Below are 22,712 nucleotides of genomic sequence, written 5' to 3'. Positions count from 1 at the left end.
AAAAACTTATCAACAGTTTTTACAGAACTAGATAGCACCATGTTTTCTACAGAGAACAAGTAATCCAGCAATCTTGTAATGCATACCTAAATAGCTAAACTAAACAAACCTCACACTAGAATCTTATAATAAAAATGACTGGGATCCAATTAACCTCAACTTGCTCCCAATTATTTAATTACCCCAACTAAAGTTAATGATTTAGCATACTCTTTTTCTTTACTTGGGCAATGAAACATACATGAATATTTTGCATATGAGATTCATATACTGATAATTCATTTACAACCAAATTATGGCATTATTTTGAGGTTTGTAACTCACCCCCCTGCACTGCCAGCTCTTTAACGTAGGGATTCCAAGCCTCAGCAAATGTGATCGCTGCAGTCATGTAGTTACTGTTGTATGGAACAAGCTGATACCGTCTCAGCACTCAATACTGTGGTTTCATATTGCTACATGCTGAGGCTTGGAATCCCTAGGTTAAAGAGCTGGCAGTGTAGGATTGTCTGTACACTGGTAGCTGCAGCAGCAGTATTTTTATACAGCTGATGCCAAGAAGGAAAACATAATTTATGCTTACCTGATACATTTCTTTCTTTCTGGATATGGTGAGTCCACGGAATCATCAATTACTAGTGGGAATATCACTCCTGGCCAGCAGGAGGAGGCAAAGAGCACCACAGCAAAGCTGCTATATATGTTACTTCCTTTACCCATAACTTCCAGTCATTCGGCTGAAGAAAAAATGGAAAAAGAAGATAACACAAAAGTGTAGAGGTGCTTGAGGTTTTAGAAAAAATAACTGTCTTAAATAAAAGGGTGGGCTGTGGAGGCACTATATCCGGAAAGAAAGAAATTTATCAGGTAAGCATAAATTATGTTTTCTTTCCTAAGATATGGTGAGTCCACGGAATCATCAATTACTAGTGGGAATCAATACCCAAGCTAGAGGACACAGATGGTAAGGGAGGGACAAGACAGGTAGACCTAAACAGAAGGCACCACTGCTTGAAGAACCCTTCTCCTAAAAGAAGTCTCAGCTGAGGCAAAAGGATCAAATTTATAAAACAAGTTGCAGCCTTGCAAATCTGTTCCTCAGAAGCTTCATTTTTAAATGCCCATGAAGAAGAAACAGCCCTCGTGGAATGACCAGTGATTCTCTCAGAAGGTTGCTGTCCAGCAGTCTCATAGGCCAAACGAAAAATACTCCTTAGCCAAAGAGAAAGAGAAGTAGCTGTAGCTTTCTGACCCTTGTACTTACCAGAAAAGTAAACAAAAAAGAAAACTGATGAAAGTCCTTAGTCGTCTGAAGATAGAACTTCAGTGCATGCACAACATCTAGGTTGTGCAACAAATGCTCCTTAGGAGAAGAAGGATTAGGACACCAAAACTTCCCCTCCTCCTTGCACCGCAGGCAAAGAGAATGACTGGAGTTTATGGGTAAAGGAAGTGACATATATAGCAGCTTTGCTGTAGTGCTCTTTGCCTCCTCCTGCTAGCCAGGAGTGATATTCCTACTAGTAATTGATGATTCCATGGACTCACCATGGGCTCCATGTACTAAGAGGCGGGCGGACAGCTTCTTAACTCGTGAAGCTGTCCGCCCGCCTCCGCTACACACGGGCAGCGGATCTATTGATCCGCTTGCCCGTATGTATCATTACACACTCAGCGGAGTGTGTAATGCCCGCCCCTTCAGTCGCGCGACCAATCACGCGACTGAAGGGGCTGTCAATCACCGAGAGCGAGCGAGCTCTCGGTGATTTTGCTTCGCCACCTAAGACGTGGCGTAGGGTGTAGGAAGCAGCGGTCTAATGACCGCTGCTTCTTACATTGCGGGAAGCAGGCTCGCATATGCGAACCTGCCCCGCAAAGGCTCCGGAGCAGCTTTAGCTGCTTCGTACATGGAGCCCCATGTCTTAGGAAAGAAATTGCCTGTAATTATCAACAAGGTGTTGGGAAGTGAGTGAGACTATTTCCTTCGTGGTATTAGCCATATACTAATATTGCTGCTGCAGCTCCCAGTGTACAGACAATCCTGCACTGCCAGCTCTTTAACATAGTAATTAATGAAGGGGCAGAGCTGATTGTTATGGGGCGGAGTCTGAGCGTGGCTGTCTGAGTGTCTTCATGAGAGAGAGAGATATAAGGGAGAGGGGAGATATAGAGCAAAAGAGAAAGAGAAAGAGCAAGAGAGAGGGGTGAGAGAGCAAAAGAAATGGGTGAGAGTTAGCAAAAGAGAGGGTGAGAGAGAGCAAAATATAGAGGGAAAGAGAGGGAGGAGAGAGAGGGCAAAAGAGAGGGGAGAGAGTGCAAAAGAGAGGGGAGAGAGTGCAAAAGAGAGGGGGAGAGATACCAAAAGAGAGGGGGGAGAGAGACCAAAATAGAGGGGGGAGATAGAGCAAAAGAGAGTGGAGAGAGAGAGCACAAGAGAAGGGAGAGAGAGAGAAAGCAAGCAAAAGAGAGGGTGAGAAAGGGAGTGGGCAAAAGAGAAGGTGATAGAGACACTGCAAAAGAGAGGGGGGAGAAAGAGAGAGCAAAAGAGAGAAGAGAGAGAGCAAACGAGGGGGAGAATAGCAAAAGAGAGGGTGAGAGAGAGCAAAAGATGGGGGGAGAAAGAGCAAAAGAGAAGGGGGGAGAGAGAGAGCAAAAAAATGGGAGAGAGAGAGCAAAAGAGGGGGAGAGAGAGCAAAAGAGAAGGGGGAGAGAGAGAAAAAAATGGGAGAGAGAGAGCAAAAGAGAGGGGGAGAGAAAGAGAGCAAAAGAGAGGGGGAGAGAGAGAGAGCAAAAGAGAAGGGGAGAGAGCAAAAGAGAGGGGGAGAGAGAGCGGGCAAAAGAGAAGGTGAGAGAGAAAGTGCAAAAGAGAGGGGGAGAGAGAGAGCAAAAGAGAGGGGGAGAGAGAGAGCAAAATAGAGGGGGGGGGAGAGAGAGCAAAAGAGAGGGGGAGAGAGAGCAAAAGAGAGGGAGAGAGAGAGCAAAAGAGAGGGGAGAAAGAGAGCAAAAGAGAGGGGGAGAGAGAGAGCTGGCAAAAGAGAAGGTTATAGAGACACTGCAAAAGAGAGGGGGGGAAAAGAGAGAGCAAAAGAGAGGAGAGAGAGAGCAAACGAGGGGGAGAATAGCAAAAGAGAGGGTGAGAGAGAGCAAAAGATGGGGGGAGAAAGAGCAAAAGAGAAGGGGGGAGAGAGAGAGAGCAAGAAAATGGGAGAGAGCAAAAGAGGGGGGAGAGAGAGCAAAAGAGAAGGGGGAGAGAGAGAGAAAAAAAATGGGAGAGAGAGAGCAAAAGAGAAGGGGGAGAGAGAGAAAAAAAAATGGGAGAGAGAGAGCAAAAGAGAGGGGGAGAGAAAGAGAGCAAAAGAGAGGGGGGAGAGAGAGAGCAAAAGAGAAGGGGGAGAGAGAGAGCAAAAGAGAAGGGGGAGAGAGAGAAAAAAAATGGGAGAGAGAGAGCAAAAGAGAAGGGGGAGAGAGAGAAAAAAAATGGGAGAGAGAGAGCAAAAGAGAGGGGGAGAGAAAGAGTGCAAAAGAGAGGGGGAGAGAGAGCAAAAGAGAAGGGGGAGAGAGCAAAATAAATGGGAGAAAGAGAGCAAAAGAGAGGGGGGAGAGCGCAAAACAGAAGGGGGGGAGAGATAGAGCAAAAGAGAGGGAGAGAGAGAGAGCAAAAGAGAGGAGGAGAGAGCAAAAGAGAGGGAGAGAGAGAGCAAAAGAGAGGGGGAGAGAGAGAGCAAAAGCGAGGGGGAGAGAGAGCAAATGAGAGGGGGAAAGAGAGAGAGCAAAAGTGAGGGTGGAGAGAGCAAAAGAGAGGGGGGAGAGAGAGAGAGTTAAAGAGAGGGGGGAGAGAGAGAGTTAAAGAGAGGGGAGAGAGCACAAAAGAGGGGGGAGAGAGCGCAAAAGAGAGGGGGAAGAGAGAGAGCAAAATAGAGGGGGGGTGCGAGCAAGGGGTGGGACCGCTGTACTGCAAAAAATGGCCCATGTACAAAGGCTTTAGGACTAGTATATCCTATTATATAAAAGGCCAAGTGTGTTTGTCTGAAGCTGTCATGCGCAGTACAGACAGCACGAGGACAAACACACCTGGCCTTTGAGTCCCTGCTCCTGCTGGTGATCCGATCTGCGCTGCGGTAGGAATGGGCGTGGCCAGACATGAGCGGGGGCGTGGCATTGGCGTGCCGGGGGCGTGGTCTGTCGTGAGTGACTGTGACAGGGGCGTGGCCTGGCGTGAATGGGCGTGGCCAGGGGCAGTCGCACGTTGGAAGATGGGAGAGAGATAGAGAGAGGGGAGAGAGATAGAAAGGGGAGAGAAAGAGAGGGGGAGAGAGACAGCAAAAGACATGGGGAGAAAGAGAGGGGGAGAGACAGCAAAAGACAGGGGGGAGAGAGACAGTAAAAGAGAGGGGGGAGAGAGACAGCAAAAGAGAGAAGGGGAAAGAGACAGCAAAAGAGATAGGGGGAGAGAGACAGCAAAAGAGAGAGGGGGAGAGACAGCAAAAGAGAGGGGGGGAGAGACAGCAAAAGAGAGGGGGGGGGAGAGACAGCAAAAGAGAGAGGGGGAGAGAGACAGCAAAAGAGAGGGGGAGAGAGCGCAAAAGAGAGGGGGGGGGGAGAGCACAAAAGAGAGGGGGGAGAGCACAAAAGAGAGGGGGGGAAGAGAGACAACAAAAGAGAGAGGGGGAGAAAGACAGCAAAAGAGAGAGGGGCAGAGAGACAGCAAAAGAAAGGGAGAGAGAGACAGCAAAAGAGAGAGGGGGAGAGAGACAGCAAAAGAGAGAGGGGGAGAGAGACAGCAAAAGAGAGAGGGGAGAGAGACAACAAAAGAGAGGGGGAGAGAGACAGCAAAAGAGAGAGGGGGAGAGAGACAGCGAAAGAGAGGGGGGAGAGAAACAGCAAAAGAGAGGGGGGATAGAGACAGCAAAAGAGAGAGGGGGAGAGAGACAGCAAAAGAGAGGGGGAGAGAGACAGCAAAAGAGAGAGGGGGAGAGAGACAGCGAAAGAGAGGGGGGAGAGAAACAGCAAAAGAGAGGGGGGATAGAGACAGCAAAAGAGAGAGGGGGAGAGAGAGAGTAAAAGAGAGGGGGAGAGAGAGCAAAAGAGAGGGGGGAAGAGCGCAAAAGAGAGGGGGGAGAGAGAGCGCAAAAGAGAAGGGGGAGAGACAGCAAAAGAGAGGGGGGAGAGAGACGGCAAAAGAGAGGGGGAGAGAGACAGAAAAAGAGAGAGGGGGAGAGAGACAGCAAAAGAGAGGGGGGATAGAGACAGCAAAAGAGAGAAGGGGAGAGAGACAGCAAAAGAGAGGGGGAGAGTGCACAAAAGAGAGGGGGAAGAGCGCAAAAGAGAGGGGGGAGAGAGAGCACAAAAGAGAGGGGGGAAGAGAGAGCGCAAAAGAGGGGGAGAGAGAGAGCGCAAAAGAGAGAGGGGGAAGAGCGCAAAAGAGAAGGGGAAGAGAGAGCACAAAAGAGAGGGGGGAAAGAGCGCAAAAGAGAGGGGTGGAGAGAGAGTGCAAAAGAGAGGGGGGTGAGAAAGCGCAAAAGAGAGGGGGGTGAGAAAGCGCAAAAGAGAGGGGGGTGAGAGAGCGCAAAAGAGAGGGGGAGAGAGAGCGCAAAAGAGAGGGGGGAGAGAGAGCGCAAAAGAGAGGGGGGAGAGAGAGCGCAAAAGAGAGGGGGGAGAGAGAGCGCAAAAGAGGGGGGGGAGAGAGCGCAAAAGAGAGGGGGAGAGAGAGCGCAAAAGAGAGGGGGAGAGAGAGCGCAAAAGAGAGGGGGAGAGAGAGCGCAAAAGAGAGGGGGAGAAAGAGCACAAAAGAGAGGGGGGAGAGAGAGAGCGCAAAAGAGAGAGGGGGAGAGAGACAGCAAAAGAGAGAGGGGAGAGAGACAACAAAAGAGAGGGGGAGAGAGACAGCAAAAGAGAGAGGGGGAGAGAGACAGCGAAAGAGAGGGGGGAGAGAAACAGCAAAAGAGAGGGGGGATAGAGACAGCAAAAGAGAGAGGGGGAGAGAGACAGCAAAAGAGAGGGGGAGAGAGACAGCAAAAGAGAGAGGGGGAGAGAGACAGCGAAAGAGAGGGGGGAGAGAAACAGCAAAAGAGAGGGGGGATAGAGACAGCAAAAGAGAGAGGGGGAGAGAGAGAGTAAAAGAGAGGGGGAGAGAGAGCAAAAGAGAGGGGGGGTAGAGCGCAAAAGAGAGGGGGGAGAGAGAGCGCAAAAGAGAAGGGGGAGAGACAGCAAAAGAGAGGGGGGAGAGAGACGGCAAAAGAGAGGGGGAGAGAGACAGAAAAAGAGAGAGGGGGAGAGAGACAGAAAAAGAGAGGGGGGATAGAGACAGCAAAAGAGAGAAGGGGAGAGAGACAGCAAAAGAGAGGGGGAGAGTGCACAAAAGAGAGGGGGAAGAGCGCAAAAGAGAGGGGGGAGAGAGAGCACAAAAGAGGGGGAGAGAGAGAGCGCAAAAGAGAGAGGGGGAAGAGCGCAAAAGAGAAGGGGGAGAGAGAGCACAAAAGAGAGGGGGGAAAGAGCGCAAAAGAGAGGGGTGGAGAGAGAGTGCAAAAGAGAGGGGGGTGAGAAAGCGCAAAAGAGAGGGGGGTGAGAAAGCGCAAAAGAGAGGGGGTGAGAGAGCGCAAAAGAGAGGGGGAGAGAGAGCGCAAAAGAGAGGGGGGAGAGAGAGCGCAAAAGAGAGGGGGGAGAGAGAGCGCAAAAGAGAGGGGGGAGAGAGAGCGCAAAAGAGAGGGGGGAGAGAGAGCGCAAAAGAGGGGGGGGAGAGAGCGCAAAAGAGAGGGGGAGAGAGAGCGCAAAAGAGAGGGGGAGAGAGAGCGCAAAAGAGAGGGGGAGAGAGAGCACAAAAGAGAGGGGGAGAAAGAGCACAAAAGAGAGGGGGGAGAGAGAGAGCGCAAAAGAGAGGGGGGAGAGAGACAGCAAAAGAGAGGGGGGAGAGAGACAGCAAAAGAGAGTGGGGAGAGAGACAGCAAAAGAGAGGGGGGAGAGAGACAGCAACAGAGAGAGGGGGAGAGAGACAGCAACAGAGAGAGGGGGAGAGAGACAGCAAAAGAGAGAGGGGGAGAGAGACAGCAAAAGAGAGGGGGAGAGAGACAGCAAAAGAGAGGGTGGAGAGAGACAGCAAAAGAGAGAGGGGGAGAGAGACAGCAAAAGAGAGGGGGAGAGAGCACAAAAGAGAGGGCGGTAGAGCGCAAAAGAGAGGGGGAGAGAGAGCGCAAAAGAGAGGGTGGAGAGAGAGCGCCAAAGAGAGGGGGAGAGAGAGCGCAAAAGAAAGGGTGGGAGAGAGCGCAAAAGAAAGGGTGGGAGAGAGAGCGCCAAAGAGAGGAGAGAGAGCACAAAAGAGAGGGGGGAGAGAGAGCGCAAAAGAGAGGGGAGAGAGAGAGGGGGGGAGAGCGCAAAAGAGATGGGGGAGAGAGAGCGCGCAAAAGAGATGGGGGAGAGAGAGAGCGCAAAAGAGAGGGGGAGAGAGAGAGAGCACAAAAGAGAGGGGGAGAGAGAGAGCGCAAAAGAGAGGGGGAGAGAGAGAGCACAAAAGAGTAGGGGAGAGAGCGCAAAAGAGTAGGGGGGAGAGAAAGAGCTCAAAAGAGATGGGGAGAGAGCTCAAAATAGAGGGGGGGGGGGAGAGCGCAAAAGAGAGGGGGGAGAAAGAGCGCAAAAGAGAGAGGGGGAGAGAGAGAGAGCTCAAAAGAGAGGGGGAGAGAGAAAGCTCAAAAGAGAGGGGGAGAGAGAGAGCAAAAGAGAGGGGGAGGGAGAGAGCGCAAGAGGTGGGACCGCTGTACTGCAAAAAATGGCCTGTGTGAATGGGCTTTAGGACTAGTTAATATATATAAAAGCAGAACCTAAGATCAGACCGTTTAACCAATGAACGTGAAATTTGGAAGGTATGTTGTTTTTATGACGTAGCCATGCAAGGAAGGATTTTTGGAAATTACGTCTCTACTGGGGTGATTTTTTTTTTATTAGGATACCTATATCTAAAAAACCACAGATGTTACAGATGTGAAAATTGGTATTTAGATTCCCCTTTAAAAATAAAGACATGTTTTACCAGCTTAAAGGGGGTGAAAAGGGGGGAGTGATTTATGAGGATATTTATGAGGATACCTATATCTCAATAACCGAAGATGTCAGAAAAGTAAAAATTATAAAAAAATTATAAAGTAAGTTTACATGCCAAATTTCTTGCTCCTAACTTCAGTAGTTCTCAAGATATGGATATCACTAAAAAAATGAAAGCTCTTTTTCACATCTGACAGTTGAGTCATAATATTTAATTACAATTTAATATTAAAGTAATTGTAAACAGAATAATAATAACAACATATTTTTGTTGTGCCGGACAGATACCCCACCCACAACTTTGCTGATTGGTGCCCATGTACGAGAAAATACAAGAATTAACGAAAACTCACGAAGTTCGTGTCAGCAAGTGTACAACCTGAACGGACACACACGTGAAGGCACCCGTCGTTGCAAGTGGTCTCGTTTTTTGCTATTTTTTTACAAATCACAAAATCTGCGTGTATGAAGCCACGAGCAATAGCTTATATATATATATATATATATATATATATATAAATACATACATACATGTACGAGCTGCTATATAACCCCTATCGTTTGCACTTAAGTGTTAATGCACCACTCGCAATCTGACCCAATATGTTTATTCCCCATATTATAACTAAACAAATTTATTAGTAGGGTCATTGCAAGGTATGCAATATAGCTATCTTTCTTAGCTATGTTATGTCAGTCTTGGTGTAAATAGGATTTTTTACCCTTTAACAGGGAAAATAAGACTAAGAGAAATTCCAATGGTCAAATGTTTTGAAACCATATTTTTAAAGTGGTCAAACACTCAATTGGTCAGGGCTGCTTTAAGTTTTATTAAAAGTTCTTGTAAATAAAGTTTTATACTTTTATTATCCAGTGGTGACCTAAGGGTTACCCTTTTTTCTCTCTTTCATTCTCTGTTTTTAACTAGCTTGCCTTAAAGGGACAGTACATACAAGTGTTTAATTATTTATAGTTAAGCAAATATCCAATAGAATTCCATTATTTATTTTGCCCATTTATATGAAATGTAACTCAACTCTAAGAACTGAGTAGATTTATTTAGGCTTATTATTTATCTATCTGAAAATTAATTACACTTGCTTTATCTTCTCTAGTATCAAGTCAGAAATGACTCTTCTAAAAAAAGGCACGTGGTCTGTAACTTTTGGCTTATTTATCTAGACTTGGCTGGTATGTTTTTCTATGGTAAGACAACAAAAATGTCTTGTAATTTCAATCACCTAGATTACGAGTTTTGCGATAACAGTGGTGCGGTGCTAACGCTCAGTTTATGCTCACCGCTCACCTACAAACAATGCTGGTATTACAGGTTTTTTTAAACCCGGTGTTAGCCCTAAAAAAGTGAGCGGAGAGCAAAATTTAGCTCCACATCTCACCTCAATACCAGCGTTGCTTACAGTAGCGGTGAGCTGGCTAAACGTGCTCGTGCACTTTTTCCCCATAGGGATCAATGGGGCAGAATCTGCTGAAAAAAAACCTAACACCTGCAAAAAAGCAGCGTTCAGCTCCTAACGCAGCCCCATTGATTCCTATGGGGAAATACATTTTACGTTTACATCTAACACCCTAACATGAACCCCAAGTCTAAACACCCCTAATCTTACACTTATTAACCCCTAATGTGCCGTTCCCAACATCGTCGCCACCTACATTATATTATTAACCCCTAATCTGCCGTTCCGGACACCGCCGCCACCTACATTATACTAATGAACCCCTAATCTGATGCCCCCAACATCGCTGAAACCTACATTATATTTATTAACCCCTAATCTTTCGCCCCCAATGTCGCTGCCACCTAACTACACTTATTAACCCCTAATCTGCCATCCCCAACGTCGCCGCCACTATAATAAAGTTATTAACCCCTAAACCTAAGTCTAACCCTAACACCCCCCTAACTTAAATATAATTTTAAATAATCTAAATAAAATTACTATAATTAAATAAATTATTCCTATTTAAAACTAAATTCTTACCTTTAAAATAAACCCTAAATAGCTACAATATAACTAATAGTTACATTGTAGCTATTTTAGGATTTATTTTTATTTTACAGGCAAGTTTGTATTTATTTTAACTAGGTACAATAGTTATTAAATAGTTATTAACTATTTAATAGCTTCCTAGCTAAAATAAGTACAAATTTACCTGTAAAATAAACCCTAACCTAAGTTACAATTATACCTAACACTACACTATAATTCAATAAATTACCTAATCTAACTACAATTAATTACAATTAAATTAAATAAACTAAAGTACGAAAAAAACCAAACACTAAATTACAAAAAATAATAAAATAATTACAAGAATTTTAAACTAATTACACCTACTCTAATCCCCCTAATAAAATAAAAAAGCCCCAGAAAATAATAAAAATCCCTACCCTATACTAAATTACAAATAGCCCTTAAAAGGGCCTTTTGCAGGGCACCGCCCCAAAGTAATCAGCTCTTTTACCTGTAAAAAAAAATACAATACCCCCCCAACATTAAAACCCACCACCCAACCCTACTCTAAAACCCACCCAATCCCTCCCTTAATAAAACCTAACACTAACCCCTTGAAGATCACCCTACCTAGAGACGTCTTCACCCAACCGGGCAGAAGTGGTCCTCCAGAGAGGCAGAAGTCTTCATCCGATCCGGGCAGAAGAGGACCTCCAGATGGGCAGAAGTCTTCATCCAGACGGCATCTTCTATCTTCATCTATCCGGAGCGGAGCGGGTCCATCTTCAAGCCAGCCGACGCAGAGCATCCTCTTCCAACGACATCCAACTGAAGAATGAAGGTTCCTGTGAATGACGTCATCCAAGATGGTGTCCCTTGAATTCCGATTTGCTGATAGGATTCTATCAGCCAATCGGAATTAAGGTAGGAAAAATCCTAATGGCTGATCCAATCAGCCAATAGGATTGAGCTCGCATTCTATTGGCTGATTGGAACAGCCAATAGAATGTGAGCTCAATCCTATTGGCTGATTGGATCAGCCAATAGGATTGAACTTCAATCCTATTGGCTGATTGAATTAGCCAATAGGATTTTTCCTACCTTAATTCTGATTGGCTGATAGAATCCTATCAGCCATTCGGAATTCAAGGGACGCCATCTTGGGTGACGTCATTTAAAGGAACCTTCATTCTTCAGTTGGATGTAATTGGAAGAGGATGCTCCGCGTCGGCTGGCTTAAAGATGGACCCGCTCCGCTCCGGATGGATGAAGATAGAAGATGCCATCTGGATGAAGACTTCTGCCCATCTGGAGGTCCTCTTCTGCCCAGATCGGATGAAGACTTCTGCCCCTCTGGAGGACCACTTCTGCCCGGTTGGGTGAAGACGTCTCAAGGTAGGGTGATCTTCAAGGGGTTAGTGTTAGGTTTTATTAAGGGGGGATTGGGTGGGTTTTAGAGTAGGGTTGGATGTGTGGGTGGTGGGTTTTAATGTTGGAAGGGGGGTATTGTATTTTTTTTTACAGGTAAAAGAGCTGATTACTTTGGGGCAATGTCCTGCAAAAGGCCCTTTTAAGGGCTATTTGTAATTTAGTATAGGGTAGGGATTTTTATTATTTTGGGGAGCTTTTTTTATTTTATTAGGGGGATTAGAGTAGGTGTAATTAGTTTAACATTCTTGTAATTATTTTATTATTTTTTGTAATTTAGTGTTTTTTTTGTACTTTAGTTTATTTGATTTAATTGTAGTTAGTTTAGGTAATTAATTTAATTATAGTGTAGTGTTAGGTGTAATTGTAACTTAGGTTTATTTTACAGGTAAATTTGTACTTATTTTAGCTAGGTAGTTATTAAATAGTTAATAACTATTTAATAACTATTGTACCTAGTTAAAATAAATACAAAGTTGCCTGTAAAATAAAAATAAACCCTGAGATAGCTACAATGTAACTTTTAGTTATATTGTAGCTATCTTAGGGTTTATTTTACAGGTAAGTATTTAGTTTTAAATAGGAATAATTTATTTAATTCTAGTAATTTTATTTAGATTATTTTAAATTATATTTAAGTTAGGGAGGGGTTAGATTTAGGGTTAGACTTAGGTTTAGGGGTTAATACATTTAATATAGTGGCGGCGACGTTGGGGACAGCAGATTAGGGGTTAATAAATATAGGTAGGTGTCGGCGATGTTAGGGACGGCAGATTAGGGGTTAATAATATTTAACTAATATTTGCGAGGCGGGAGTGCAGCGGTTTAGGGGTTAATATATTTATTACAGTGGCGGAGATGTCCGGTCAGCAGATTAGGGGTTAAATTTATTTTTAAGTGTTTGCGATGTGGGGGGGGGGCTCGGTTTAGGGGTTAATAGGTAGTTTATGAGTGTTAGTGTACTTTTTAGCACTTTAGTTAAGAGTTTTATCTTACGGCGTTAGCCTATAAAACTCTTAACTACTGACTTTTAAATGCGGTAGGATTCTTGACAGGAGAGGGTGTACCGCTCACTTTTACCAAGACCCGTAATACTGGCTTTAGGAAAATCCCATTGAAAAGATAGGATACGCAATTGACGTAAGGGGATTTGCGGTATGCTCGAATCGCGGAATAAAAGTGAGCGGCACTTCTGTACCTGCCAGACTCGTAATACCAGCGGGCATTAAAAAGCAGCGTTGGTACCTCTCAACGCTGCTTTTTAAGGCTAACGCAAGACTCGTAATCTAGGCGAATGTGTTTAGTGTCCCTTTAACCCTTAACGACCAAGGACGTGTCAGGCACGTCCTACAAAAAAATACAGTTAAGGACAAAGGACGTGTCTGACACGTCCTGTGGGATTTTAAGCGCTGAAAGTGATGGTGATCGCTTCCAGACGCTTTTAGGGTATTGCAGGGATGCCTCAATATTGAGGCATCATTGCAATACCCTTTTTTACCCACCGATGCAGAGAGGGCCATGGTGTCGATCATTGGTGGGTGGGAGCAGCAGCAGGGAGGCAGGTGGGCGGCCCAACAATGTTTAATTCCGGATCCTATCCTCTACAAGTGCGAGCAAGGTGGCGCATGGGGGGGGCGGTGGTGGTGTGTGCGCACTAGGGTTGCCACCCGTCCCTTAAAATACAGAACACTTATAAGTTACACATGCTGCAGGGTGTGCAGTGAGGAATATGAATAGTGCTGTCCAGAAACACAACACATGTTCCTCCCTGCATACCCTGCAGCATGTGTAACTCATAAGTGTCCATGAAAACATGGCTGAGGTGGCAAACCTAGTGAGCGCTCCACATTTACATTAATAACAGGAAATGTATGGGAAGGATGAGAGGGAGGGGGGAATAAATGTTGGGCAAGGGACTCTAGGAGGGGGAGCAGTTACACTACAGACATTTTTTTTTTTTTTTAAATAAAAAACATATTTTTGGGCAAACTGGATACTGGCAGACAGCTGCCAGTACCCAAGATGGTGGCAAATAGGTAGAGGGGGGAAGGTTAGAGCTGTATGGGGGGGAGGGAGATTTGGGGCTAACAGGGATCCATCACTTCAGAATCAATATAAAATAATATTTTTATTTTAGTACTGGCAGACTTTCTACCAGTACTAAGATGGCGGTAACAATTGTGAGGTAGGGAAGGGAAGAGAGTTGTATGAGGGGGGTCAGGGAGGAATCAGGTGGTGGGATGTTTCAGGTGGGAGGCTGATCTCTACACTACATCTAAAATTAACCCTACAAACTACCTAATTAACCCCTTAACTGATGGACATAATACAAGTGTGGTGCGCAGCGGCATCTAACAGTCTTCTAATTACCAAAAAGCAACGCCAAAGCCATATATGTCTGCTATTTCTGAACAAAGGGAATCCCAGAGAAGCAATTACAACCATTTGTGTCATAATTGCACAAGCTGTTTGTAAATAACTTCAGTGAGAAACCTAAAGTTTGTGAAAAAGTTAGTAAAAAAAGTAAAACATTTTTATTTGATCGCATTTTGCGGTAAAATGGTTCCATGAAATATACCAAAATGGGCCTAGATCAATACTTTGGGTTGTCTACTAAAAGAAAATATATACGTGTGAAGGGTTATTCAGGGATTGCTGACAGATATCAGTGTATGGCTATGGCTAATTTTGAGAAAAAAAATGGTTTGGAAATAGCGAAGTGCTACTTGTACTTATTGTCCTATAACTTGCAAAAAAAGCAAAGAACATGTAAACATTGGGTATTTCTAAACTCAGGACATCATTTAGAAACTATTTAGCATAGGTGATTTTTGGTGGTTGTAGATGTGTAACAGATTTTGGGGGTCAAAGTTAGAAAAAGAGTGTATTTTCAAATTTTTCATCATATTTTAAGAGGAAAATTACAGATAAACACAAACACTGCAGAAATGTAAAACTAGCCCTGGTCCTTAAGGGTAAGACAATGTCTGGTCACTAAGGGGTTAAGAAAATGCAACTAAAAATGATCATTTTGTCAGTATTGTATATTAAAATATCCGGTTTTATATACCGTTTTATACATTTCAGATGCTGTACAGTATTTTGTGAACTTACTGTTGTAAATGACATTGTGTCTTTAAAATAAACTTGATTATTATGTACTTTACCGGATTTGAAATGAGTGCGATAAGTTCTTCTTCTGTTTTCCTCATCAAACAGTCTACTATAACAGATGAATGACGTGAAGCACAGCCAGCCATGTTAGCAAAAAACTGCAAGACAATAATATAGAATACTGAATGTCAGGTTGTCCTCATTTTAAAATGGGTTCAGTTAGCGCACAGTAGTGCATTGCTGCTCCCTCAACAAAGGATAGGGAATGAAGCCAAATTGATAAGAAAACTAATTTGGTAAGATGTTTAAAATCGTATGCTCTTTGGCCCGGATTACAAGTCATGCGGCAAATCCATTGCGAGCACATCACGCACATTGTGGCTTTTTCGTATTGCCATTACAAGTTTTAAAATAATTAACTATTCGTGTGAGTTATGCTGTGCTAACCCGCATACCGCACACAAACCAAGCTCAGACTTGCCATGCAAGTGCCGTGCACATATTCCCCCATAGGGATTAATGGAGAAAGAATGTTGAGAAAAAAAAACTAACACCTGCGACTGGGAAATCGCAATCATATTTTCGCATTCCCCATTGAAGTCTATGGAGAAAAAAAAACACCCTACCATAAGCCTTAATATAATAACCCCTAAATAAAGTTATTAACCCCTAAACCGCCATCTTCCTGCATGGCAAAGTATCTAAATAAATCTATTAACCCCTAAACCACCGCCCCACATTGCAAACACTAAATAAAGTTATCAACCCCTAAACCGCCACCCCCTCATAGCAAAGTATCTAAATAAATCTATTAACCCCTAAACCACCACCCCGCATCGCAAACACTAAAGTTATCAACCCCTAAACCGCCATCCTCCCACTTGTCAAACACTAAATAAAATTATTTACCCCTAAACCACCATCTCCCACATCAGAAAGTATTAAACTAATATCTAAACCCCCTAACCTAAACACGCCCTAACTTAACCCCAATTAAAATAAATTAAAGTAAAAATAAACTAACTACCTTAAAAAAATAAAAACTTACCTGCAAAACAAAATTAAAACGCTTAAACTAAAAAAAAACTTACATTAATTAAAAAAAAAATACTAACACTAAATACTAATGGCTAGATTTAGAGTTTTGTCGGTAATGACCCGCGTAGCTAACGCTGGCTTTTTTTCCCCCGCACCTTTTAAATACCGCTGGTATTTAGAGTTCACAGAAGGGCTGCGTTAGGCTCCAAAAAGGGAGCGTATAGCATATTTACCGCCATTGCAACTCTCAATACCAGCGGTGCTTACGGACGCGGCCAGCTTCAAAAACGTGCTCATGCACGATTCCCCCATAGGAAACAATGGGGCAGTTTGAGCTGAAAAAAAACCTAACACCTGCAAAAAAACAGCGTTCAGCTCTTAACGCAGCCCCATTGTTTCCTATGGGGAAACAGTTTCTAAGTCTGCACCTAACACCCTAACATGTACCCCGAGTCTAAACAACCCTAACCTTACACTCATTAACCCCTAATCTGCCGCCCCGCTATCGCTGACCCCTGCATATTTTTTTAACCCCTAATCTGCCGCTCCGTACACCGCCACAAGCTACATTATACCTATGTACCCCTAATCTGCTGCCTCTAACACCGCCGACCCCTTTATTATATTTATTAACCCCTAATCTGCCCCCCACAACGTCTCCGCCAGCTACCTACAATAATTAACCCCTAATCTGCCGACCGGACCTCACCGCTACTATAATAAATGTATTAACCCCTAATCCGCCTCACCAACCCTATAATAAATAGTATTAACCCCTAATCTGCCCTCCCTAACATCGCCGACACCTAACTTCAAGCATTAATCCCTAATCTGCCGACCGGAGCTCACCGCTACTATAATAAATGTATTAACCCCTAATCCGCCTCACTAACCCTATAATAAATAGTATTAACCCCTAATCTGCCCTCCCTAATATCGCTGACACCTAACTTCAAGTATTAACCCCTAATCTGCCGACCGGACCTCACCGCTACGCTAATAAATGTATTAATCCCTAAAGCTAAGTTTAACTCTTACACTAACACCCCCCTAAGTTAAATATAATTTAAATCTAACAAAATAAATTAACTCTTATTAAATAACTTATTCCTATTTAAAGCTAAATACTTACCTGTAAAATAAACCCTGATATAGCTACAATATAAATTATAATTATATTGTAGCTATTTTAGGAATAATATTTATTTTACAGGCAACTTTGTAATTATTTTAACCAGGTACAATAGCTATTAAATAGTTAATAACTATTTAATAGCTACCTAGTTAAAATAATTACAAAATTACCTGTAAAATAGATCCTAACCTAAGTTACAATTAAACCTAACACTACACTATCAATAAATTAATTAAATAAACTACCTACAATTATCTACATTAAATCTAACACTACACTATCAATAAATTAATTAAATAAAATACCTACAAATAAATACAAATAAATAATCTAACTAAAGTACAAAAAATAAAAAAAGCTAAGTTACAAAAAATAAAAAAATTAATTACAAACATAATAAAAATATTACAAACTTTTAAGCTAATTACACCTACTCTTAGCCCCCTAATAAAATAACAAAGCCCCCCAAAATAAAAAAATGCCCTACCCTATTCTAAAATTAAAATAGAAAAGCTCTTTTACCTTACCAGCCCTTAAAAGGGCCTTTTGCTGGGCATGCCCCAAAGAATTCAGCTCTTTTGCCTGTAAAAAAAAACATACAATACCCCCCCCAACATTACAACCCACCACCCACATACCCCTAATCTAACCCAAATCCCCCTTAAATAAACCTAACACTAAGCCCCTGAAGATCTTCCTACCTTGTCTTCACCATGCCAGGTATCACCGATCGGTCCACAAGAGGCTCCTCCGAAGTCTTCATCCAAGCCCAAGCGGGGGCTGGAGATCCATCATCCGGCTGAAGTCTTCTATCAAGCGGCAAGAAGAAGTCCAGAAGAGGCTCCAAAGTCTTCATCCTATCCGGGCAGAAGAGGAGATCCGGACCGGCAACCATCTTCATCCAAGCGGCATCTTCTATCTTCATCCGATGACGAGCGGCTCCATCTTGAAGACTTCAGCCGGATGATGGATCTCCAGCCCCCGCTTGGGCTTGGATGAAGATTTCGGAGCCTGGACCGATCGGTGATACCTGGCATGGTGAAGACAAGGTAGGAAGATCTTCAGGGGCTTAGTGTTAGGTTTATTTAAGGGGTTTTGGGTTAGATTAGGGGTATGTGGGTGGTGGGTTGTAATGTTGGGGGGGGGTATTGTATGTTTTTTTTTCCAGGCAAAAGAGCTGAATTCTTTGGGGCATGCCCCACAAAAGGCCCTTTTAAGGGCTGGTAAGGTAAAAGAGCTTTTCTATTTTAATTTTAGAATAGGGTAGGGCATTTTTTTATTTTGGGGGGCTTTGTTATTTTATTAGGGGGCTTAGAGTAGGTGTAATTAGCTTAAAATTATTGTAATATTTTTATTGTTTGTAATTAATTTTTTATTTTTTGTAACTTAGCTTTTTTATTTTTTGTACTTTAGTTAGTTTATTTAATTGTATTTATTTGTAGGTATTTGATGTAATTAATTTATTGATAGTGTAGTGTTAGATTTAATTGTAGGTATTTCATGTAATTAATTTATTGATAGTGTAGTGTTAGGTTTAATTGTAACTTAGGTTAGGATTTATTTTACAGGTAATTTTGTAATTATTTTAACTAGGTAGCTATTAAATAGTTATTAACTATTTAATATCTATTGTACCTGGTTAAAATAAATACAAAGTTGCCTGTAAAATAAATATTATTCCTAAAATAGCTACAATATAATTATAAATTATATTGTAGCTATATTAGGGTTTATTTTACAGGTAAGTATTTAGCTTTAAATAGGATTAATTTATTTAATAAGAGTTAATTTATTTCGTTAGATTTAAATTATATTTAATTTAGGGGGGTGTTAGTGTTAGGGTTAGACTTAGCTTTAGGGGTTAATACATTTATTAGCGTAGCGGTGAGGTCCGGTCGGCAGATTAGGGGTTAATACTATTTATTATAGGGTTATTGAGGCGGGAGTGAGGCGGATTAGGGGTTAATAACTTTATTATAGTAGCGGTGAGGTCCGGTCGGCAGATTAGGGGTTAATAATTGTAGGTAAGGTAGCAGCGACGTTGGTGGCGGCAGATTAGGGGTTAATAAATATAATATAGGGGTTGGCGGTGTTAGGGGCAGCAGATTAGGGGTACATAGGGATAACGTAGGTTGCGGCGGTGTGCGGTCGGCAGATTAGGGGTTAAAAAATTTTATTAGAGTGGCGGAGATGTGGGGGAGCCTCGGCTTAGGGGTACATAGGTAGTTTATGGGTGTTAGTGTACTTTAGAGCACAGTAGTTAAGAGCTTTATGAACCGGCGTTAGCCCATAAAGCTCTTAACTCCTGACTTTTTTCTGCGGCTGGAGTTTTGTCGGAAGATTTCTAACGCTCACTTCAGCCAAGACTATAAATACCGGCGTTAGGCAGATCCCATTGAAAAGATAGGATACGCAATTGGCGTAGGGGGATCTGCGGTATGGAAAAGTCGTGGCTGGAAAGTGAGCGTTAGACCCTTACCTACAAGACTCTAAATACCAGCGGTAGCCCAAAACCAGTGTTAGGAGCCTCTAACGCTGGTTTTGACGGCTAACGCAGAACTCTAAATCTAGCCGTAACACTTACTAAAAATAAAATACATACCATTACAAAAAATAAAACATAATTATCCAAAATAAAAAAAATTATTCCTATTGTAATACCTCAAAATAAATACAAACCACCCTAAAACGAATATACAAATAAACTACCAATAGCCCTTAAAAGGGCCTTTTATAGGGTATTGCCCACCCTCCAAAATAATAATAATATTGATGAAGGGCAGCGCTCCATCTTCATCGATCGCGGGACAATCTTCTTCAATCTTCATCCAGGCCGCTGTTCATCTTCAATCTTCCTCCCGGTGGCGGCGGCGAATGTGGGGAGGTCATCTGCAAAGTCAGTACTCATCTTCAGTCAGGCGACACAAAGGTCCTCTTAATGCAATCTCCAGCCGCACACTGAAGATTGAATGCAAGGTACTCATTTTATATAGGTGTACCCTTGCATTCTTATTGGCTGATTTGATTCTTCAAATTCAAATCAGTCAATAGGATGAAAGCAGCTTTCATCCTATTGGCTGATTTGAATTTGTTCTGCCAATAGGAATGCAAATGCAAGGGTACCCCTATAAAAAAGGGGTATCTTGATTCAATCTTCAGTGTGTGGCTGGAGATCGCATGAAGAGGACCTCCGTGTCGCCTATCTGAAGATGTGGACCAAAGTCGCCGCCTCCATCGCCGCTGCCACTGGGATGAAGATAGAAGATGGACCGCTTCCTCGATGAGATAGTGCCGCGATGGATGAAGATGTAGCGCCGCCCTTCATCAATGGTGAGTACCAGTTTTGGGGTTAGCGTTAGTGTTTATTTTATTCAGTGTGCGGCTGGAGATCGCATGAGGACCTCTGTGTCACCTGTCTAAAGATGTGGACTGAAGTCGCCACCCCCATCGCCGCTGACCTCGTCGCCGCCACCGGGATGAAGATAGAAGATGGAGCGCCGCCCTTCATCATTGGTGAGTACCAGTTTTGGGGTTAGCGTTAGGGTTTATTTTATTTATTTATATATTTTTTTAAGATTAGGTTTTTTTTTTAATGGGCACAAAAAGAGATGGATGCCCTTCAAAATGCCCTTCAACACCCATCAAAATGCCCTTTTCGGGCAATTGTTAGATTAGGGATATTTGAGTTAAGATTTTTTTTATTTTGTGGGGTTGTGGGGTGGGGGGTTGTAATGTTAGGGGTTAATTGTTGTATTTTTTATGTAAAAGAGCTGTTAGCTTTAAGGCAATGCTCTACAAAAAGCCCTTTTAAGGGCTATTGGTAGCTTATCTGTAGATTTGGGCCTTTTTTGGGGGGGTATTAAAATTATAATAATTTTTTTTATTTTGGATAATTTCGGTTTTTGTAATGGTTGGGTTTTTTTATTTTTTGTAATGGTAGTTGTTTTATTTTTTGTAAGGGTAGTATTTTTTATTTTTTGAATCTATTTTTTTTTACAAGTAAAGTTAGTTTTTTTTTAGTTTAAGCTTAGGTTTTAATTTTGTTTTACAGGTAAGTTTAAGGTAATTTATTTTTTCTTTATTTTAGGTGTATTTTAATTGGGGTTAAGTTAGGGGGTGTTAGGTTAGGGGGTTTAGATATTAGTTCAATACTTTGCGATGTGGGGGGTGGCGGTTCAGGGGTTAATAGTTTTATTTAGTGGTTGCAATGTGGCGGGATGGTGGTTTAGGGGTTAATAGTTTTATTTAGTGGTTGCGATGTGGGGGAATGGCGGTTTAGGGGGTAATAGGTTTATTTAGTGGTTGTGATGTGGGTGGGATGGCGGTTTAGGGGTTAGAATAGGTTTATTTAGTGGTTGCAATGTGGAGGGATGGCGGTTTAGGAGTTAATAGGTTTATTATATGGTTGCAATGTGGGTAGATGGCAGTTTAGGGGTTAATAGGTTTATTTAGAGGTTGCGATGTGGGGGGTTTGCGGTTAAGGGGTTAATAGGTTTATTTAGTGGTTGCAATATGGAAGGATGGCGGTTTAGGAGTTAATATGTTAATTATGTGGTTGCGATGTGGGTAGATGGCAGTTTAGGGGTTAATAGGTTTATTTAGTGGTTGCGATGCGGGGGGATGGCAGTTTAGGGGTTAATAGTGTAGTTTATTGGTGTAGGTATACTTTGTAAGGTATTTTTGATGTGTTTTGTGAAACTTTTTTGTTTTGCAAAACACAAAACTACAGGAATCGATCGTTGCGGTAAAGGCCATATTGCGCGCGGTAAAGACAGAATGCGTGACTTGTAATATTCCATCCCTGACCATTCCGCCCGCAGAAAAGCCATACCGCACAACTTGTAATCCAGGCCTTTGTGAATAACAAAAAAATAAATCTTTTTATGGTTTAAGCACTTAGACAGCAGTCACTAGAACTAGAAATATATGCATGCCACAGAATCTGTTACATAAAAGCTTTTATATTTGTAAATTTCACATTCTAGTTTTCATCCACCCACCATAGATATATTGAAAATATAGGCAAAACTTTTAATACATTTTTAACTTATTTTGAACCTAAGTATATAATGATGAAACTTTTAAGTGTAACTTTAAAAGAAAGACCCCTGGGCACTAAGGGCCATATTCTCTAAAGGTCTCAGGTCTGGCAAGATTCTATAAAATACCTCACTAGGGATTGTTTTACCTTGGGAATTGTTTATCTCGTTAAGGTGAGTTTGCCTAGTTATGTAAATGAGAGAGACACTTACTTTACAATATAATGCTCAGTAAAATAAGCTGATGATTTATCTCCATGCTCATAGGTTGTTGAGAATCGGGCCCTAGGTTACAAGAATCAAAAGACTTAAAACAAGCAATACTTACATTTCTGAAAAAGATGACATCTTCAGATTTACTCCGCATCAGCACATGCATTAAAGCAGTCCCACTCTCAGCTATTGCTCTGTGGAACAAGTTCTTTGATAAAGGTGAAAGCACCTGAAAATAGAGTAAAAACAAAGTAGATGAGAGCAATAAAATAAACTGGAAAGTGCATTCTACATAGGGGTTTTGATGTAATATGTCCGACTATGGGCTAGATAAAATGTGCCCTTGTAGCCGTTTTCCCTTTCTGGCACATATTGAACAATTATTAACCCCTTATATCAGCTGCATACAAGCGTCTTCTGTCAGTAACATTTAGTGCTACCCCTTAAATCAGCTATACACAGATTAGCTTTTTAATCGTGTAATATCTGCACAAAAGAAATTTAACTGTAGGAAGAACAGTGTTAAAGGGAATCCAAATTTTTTTCTTTCATGGTTCAGATACAGGGGGGTAGTTATCAAGCCGTCAACCTCAAATACGCTGGAATTCCGCGGCGTATTTGTGGCGAGGCTGATTCGCCTTAGTTATCAAAGGCTACAGACAGGCAAAAGTAGAATTTTGTGACGTAAACTTCGATCCGCCGGACTCAGTTTGACACAGATCGATTCTTACGTCACTCCAG

General features: G+C 42.5%; 1 pseudogene; it reads right to left on the bottom strand.

The window, feature by feature from the left end:
- Nucleotides 1-22,712, bottom strand: part of LOC128648590 (fatty acyl-CoA hydrolase precursor, medium chain-like) — a 230,976-nt pseudogene that overhangs the window by 34,003 nt on the left and 174,261 nt on the right.

The sequence above is a fragment of the Bombina bombina genome, chromosome 1, assembly GCF_027579735.1.
Source record: "Bombina bombina isolate aBomBom1 chromosome 1, aBomBom1.pri, whole genome shotgun sequence".
Classification (NCBI taxonomy): domain Eukaryota; kingdom Metazoa; phylum Chordata; class Amphibia; order Anura; family Bombinatoridae; genus Bombina; species Bombina bombina.
This window is presented reverse-complemented; position numbering and strand designations above follow the sequence as displayed.